Source organism: Triticum urartu, chromosome 7, assembly GCF_003073215.2.
Source record: "Triticum urartu cultivar G1812 chromosome 7, Tu2.1, whole genome shotgun sequence".
Lineage (NCBI taxonomy): Eukaryota > Viridiplantae > Streptophyta > Magnoliopsida > Poales > Poaceae > Triticum > Triticum urartu.
In genome coordinates this window covers 4,539,085-4,545,084 of record NC_053028.1, presented here as the reverse complement: position 1 = coordinate 4,545,084, position 6,000 = coordinate 4,539,085, and positions in this window count along the sequence as shown.

Here is a 6,000-nt window from a genome sequence, read left to right as displayed (position 1 = left end):
AAGATAGGCCCTTCGTAGAGGGAAGCAGAGGTTGTCATGCGCTTTTATGGTTGGATGCACAAAATCCTAATGTGAAAGAACATCACTTTATATTGCCACTTGTGATATGGACCTTTATTATGCAGTCTGTCGCTTTTATTACTTCCATATCACACGATCGTATAAAGCTTATTTCCTCCACACCAATCAATCATACATATTTAGAGCGCAATATTTTTATTGCTTGCACCGATGAAAACTTACTTGATGGATCTTACTCAATCCATAGGTAGGTATGGTGGACTCTCATGGCAAAACTGGTTTAAGGGTATTTTGAAGCACAAGTAGTATCTCTACTTGGTGCAATGAATTTGGCTAGCATGAGGGAGAAAGGCAAGCTCAACATGTTGGAGGATCCAAGACGGTATAATTTATCTCAGATGTAAGAAAACATAACCCATTATGTTGTCTTCCTTGTCCAATGTCAACTCTTTAGCATGTCATATTTTAATGAGTGCTCACAATCATAAAAGATGTCCAAGATAGTATATTTATATGTGAAGACCTCTCTTTCTTTATTACTTCCTATTAATTGCAATGATGACCAAAACTATGTTTGTCAACCCTCAATAACTTTTATTCATCATACTCTTTCTATGTGAGCTCATTACTCTCCATAAGACTCACATGATCTCTTTGTTTCTTTTTATTTCTTTTATTCCTTTAGGATCATGGCAAAATAATCAAGCCCTTGACTCAACACTAATATTTTATTATATAGCTCATGGACTCGATTACATAGAAGGATAAGAAAGCAAAACTCACAACTAGATCATACTAAGAACTTTGATTCTACTAGATCAAGATATTACCAAAAGGATCAAACTAAGAAAAACGGTAAAGATAAAAGTGATGATGATACGATACCGGGGCACTCCCCCAAGCTTGGCGGTTGCCAAGTGGAGTGCCCATACCAGATACTCAATTCTTCTTTGTTGGTGAAGAAGGTGGAGTTGTTGATGATGGATAGTCGCACATTGAGCGTAGGAGGTCTTCTAGCTTGCGGATAATGCCCTTGAGTGCGATGATATGCTCCTTCAACAAACTATTTTCACGTGTGAGATACTTATTTTGTATACGAGCCAACTCAATCATATTGAAAGCTTCGATTTCTGTTGGGGTAAGAAGATTGTGATCCAGTTGAAGGGTGTCCTCTGTTGCTGGAACTTGGTCCTCCATGTCCTTCTTGATCCCTTCATCCTTGTGGATCTCCATAGGTTCTTCTCTCTTCAACTCTATCTTCATTAGCCAAGCATCATTGCCTCATGGTTGGAGGAGGAGGGAGACGACATAGTGCCTGGCCTTGAGAACCCTGGTCAGAAAACAGCTCGAAACAAAGACAAGAGATTTTTGCATGATACGGGAGTCAAAACTCCCGGGAGGTTATATAATGAATTTTTACCGACCAAAATACGTGTTCTGTAAGAAAACGGAGTCCGGAGAGCACACGAGGTGCCCACGAGGTAGGGGGGCGCGCCCAGGGGGTAGGGCGCGCCCTCCACCCTCGTGGGGCCCTCGTGTCCTTTCTGGACTGCTGCTTATTTTTCTATTTTTCTAAATATTCCAAAACAGAGAAATATTGCCTTAAAACTGTTTTGGAGTCGGTTTAGTTACCGTACCACATACCTATTCCTTTTCGGAGTCTGAAACGTTCCGAAAAGTGTCCTTTATGTACTCCTCCGGGGTTATGGTTTCAATAACATTGGTTTCAACATTTATGGGATTACCTGAGATATAATGTTTGATTCTTTGACCATTTACCACCTTCGGATTTGTGCCTTCGAAGTTGTTGATTTTTATGGCACCGGAACGGTAGACCTCCTCAATAACGTAGGGACCTTCCCATTTAGAGAGAAGTTTTCCTGCAAAAAAAATCTTAAACCACAGTTGTATAGCAATACACAATCACCTACATTAAACTCACGCTTTTGTATTCTTTTATCATGCCACCTTTTAACTTTTTCTTTAAACAACTTGGCGTTTTCGTAGGCTTGGGTTCTCCATTCATCAAGTGAATTAATATCAAATAACCTCTTCTCACCAGCAAGTTTAAAATCATAATTTAGTTGTTTAATAGCCCAATAAGCCTTGTGTTCTAGTTCGAGAGGTAAGTGACATGCTTTTACATAGACCATTTTATACGGAGACATACCCATAGGATTTTTATATGCAGTTCTATAGGCCCATAATGCATCATCAAGTTTCTTGGACCAATTCTTTCTGGACCTATTAACAGTCTTTTGCAAAATTAATTTGAGTTCTCTATTACTCAATTCTACTTGACCACTAGACTGAGGGTGATAAGGGGATGCAATTCTACGATTAACATCATATTTAGCAAGCATTTTACGGAAAGCACCATGAATAAAATGTGAACCACCATCAGTCATTAAATATCTAGGGACTCCAAACCTTGGAAAGATAACTTCTTTAAGCATTTTAATAGAAGTGTTATGATTAGCACTACTAGTTGGAATAGCTTCTACCCACTTAGTAACGTAATCAACAACAACTAAAATATGTGTATAACCATTAGAGGAAGGAAAATGTCCCATATAGTTAAAGCCCCAAACATCAAATGGTTCAATAACAAGTGAATAATTCTTAGGCATTTCTTGACATCTACTAATATTACCAATTCTTTGACATTCATCACAAGATAAGACAAACTTATGGGCATCCTTGAAGAGATTAGGCCAATAAAAACCAGATTGTAGTACCTTATGTGCAGTTCTATCTCCAGCATGGTGCCCTCCATAAGCTTCGGAGTGACACTTGCGTAGGATCTGTTCCTGTTCATGCTCAGGTACACAACGTCTAATAACACCATCTACTCCTTCTTTATAAAGATGTGGGTCATCCCAAAAGTAATGCCTCAAATCATAGAAGAACCTTTTCTTTTGCTGGTATGTGAAACTAGGTGGTATAAACTTAGCAACAATGTAATTAGCATAATCAGCATACCATGGAGCAGTATGAGAAGCATTTATGACATTTAATTGCTCATCAGGAAAGCTATCATCAATAGGTAGTGGGTCATCAAGCACATTTTCTAACCTAGATAAGTTGTCTGCAACAGGGTTCTCAGCTCCTTTTCTATCAACAATATGTAAATCAAATTCTTGAAGCAAGAGAACCCATCTAATAAGTCTATGTTTAGCATCTTTCTTTTCCATAAGATATTTAATAGCAGCATGATCAGTGTGAATAGTTACTTTAGAATCAACAATATAAGGTCTAAACTTATCACAGGCAAATACAACTGCTAAGAATTCTTTTTCAGTAGTAACATAATTTCTTTGAGCATTGTCTAGAGTTTTACTAGCATATTGAATAACATTTAGTTTCTTATCAACTCTTTGTCCTAGAACAACACCTACAGCATAATCACTAGCATCACACATAATTTCAAAGGGTAAATTCCAATCAGGTGGCTGAACAATAGGTGCAGAGATCAATGCTTTCTTAAGTATTTCAAATGCTTCTACACAATCATCATAAAAAACAAATGGTATATCTTTTTGTAATAAATTAGTCAGAGGCCGAGAAATTTTTGAGAAGTCCTTAATGAACCTCCTATAAAAACCAACATGACCAAGGAAACTTCTTATACCTTTGATGTCCTTGGGACATGGCATATTTTCAATAGCATCAACCTTGGCTTTATCAAATTCAATACCTCTTTCAGAAACTTTATGCCCCAAGACAATACCTTCATTAACCATGAAGTGGCACTTTTCCCAATTCAAGACAAGATTAGTTTCTTCACATCTCTGCAAAACTCGATCAAGGTTGCTCAAGCAATCATCAAAAGAAGATCCATAGACAGAAAAGTCGTCCATGAAAACCTCACAAATCTTTTCACAAAAGTCAGAGAATATAGCCATCATGCATCTTTTAAAGGTAGCAGGTGCATTACATAAACCAAAAGGCATGCGTCTATAAGCAAAAGTACCAAAAGGGCATGTAAAAGTAGTCTTTGATTGATCTTTGGCTGACACATATATTTGAGAGAAGCCAGAATAACCATCTAGAAAGCAAAAATGTGTATGTTTGGATAATCTTTCTAGCATTTGATCGATAAAAGGTAAGGGGTAATGATCTTTTTAGTAGCCTTATTTAATTTACGGAAATCAATTACCATCCTATAACCAGTAATAATTCTTTGAGGAATCAATTCATCTTTATAATTAGGAACAACAATAATACCTCCCTTCTTAGGGACACAATGGACAGGGCTTACCCACTGACTATCAGCAACGGGGTAAATTATACCCGCCTCAAGGAGCTTTAGTATCTCCTTTCTTACCACTTCTTTCATTTTAGGATTCAGACGGCGTTGATGATCACGAACTGGTTTAGCATCTTCTTCCAAATTAATTTTATGTTGGCATAGAGTGGGACTAATGCCCTTAAGATCATCAAGAGTATACCCAATAGCAGCACGGTGCTTCTTCAGAATTTTCAATAATCACTCTTCTTCATGTTCTGAAAGGTTAGCACTAATAATAACATGATATATCTTTTTCTCATCAAGATAAGCATATTTAAGAGTATCCGATAACGGTTTAAGCTCAAACACGGGATCACCCTTGGGTGGAGGAGGATCTCCTAGGATTTCAACAGGTAAATTATGTTTCAGAATAGGTTCCTGTTTAAAGAATACTTCATCTAATTCCCTTCTTTCATTCATAAACATATCATTTTCATGGTCTAGCAAATATTGTTCTAAAGGATCACTAGGAGGTACGACAATAGAAGCAAGACCAATAATTTCATCCTTACTAGGTAATTCTTCTTCACGGTGTTGTCTACTAAATTTAGAAAAATTAAATTCATGAGTCATATCATCTAAACCGATAGTAACAACATCCCTTTTGCAATCTATGGTAGCATTAACAGTATTTAAGAAGGGTCTACCAAATATAATGGGACAAAAACTATCTTGTGGGGAACCAAGAACAAGAAAATCAGCAGGATATTTAGTTTTCCCACACAAGACTTCAACATCTCTAACAATTCCCATTGGTGAAATAGTATCTCTATTAGCAAGTTTAATTGTGACATCAATATCTTCTAACTCAACAGGTGCAATGTCATGCATAATTTCGTTGTATAAGTCAATAGGTATTGCACTATCACTAGCACCCATATCACATAAGCCATGATAACAATGATCTCCTATTTTAACAGAAATAACAGGCATACCTACCACAGGTCTAGGTTTATCTATATCACGGGGTTTAGCAATTCTAGCAGTTTCATCACAGAAATAAATAACATGCCCATCTATATTATCATACAAGAGATCTTTAACAATAGCAATATTAGGTTCAACTTTAACTTGCTCAGGAGGTGTTTATGTTTTAATATTGCTTTTACGAACCACAGTTGAAGCTTTAGCATGATCCTTTATCCTAACAGAGAAATGTGGTTTCTCAACATAAGAAGTAGGAACAATAGGATCATTATGAGTAATAGTCTTTTCTTCAACTTTAATAGGTGCAACTACTTTTACTTCTATGGGAGGATGATATTTAAACCACTTCTCCTTGGGGAGATCAACATAAGCAGCAAAAGATTCACAGAAAGAAGCTACTATCTCAGAGTCAAGTCCATATTTAGTGCTAAATTATGAAAAATGTCGGTATCCATAAAAGATTTAACACAATCAAAACTAGGTGTCATACCTGACTCCTTACCATTGTCGAGATCCCAATCTTCGGAGTTGCGTTTAATTCTTTCCAATAAATCCCATTCGAATTCAATAGTCTTCATCATAAAAGAGCTAGCACAAGAAGTATCAAGTATGGTGCGATTGTTATCAGAAAGCCGAGCATAAAGATTTTGAATAATCATTTCTCTTAAGAGATCATGATTGGGGCATAAATATAACATTGATTTAAGCCTTCCCAAGATTGAGCGATGCTTTCTCCTTCGCGAGGCCAAAAATTATATATA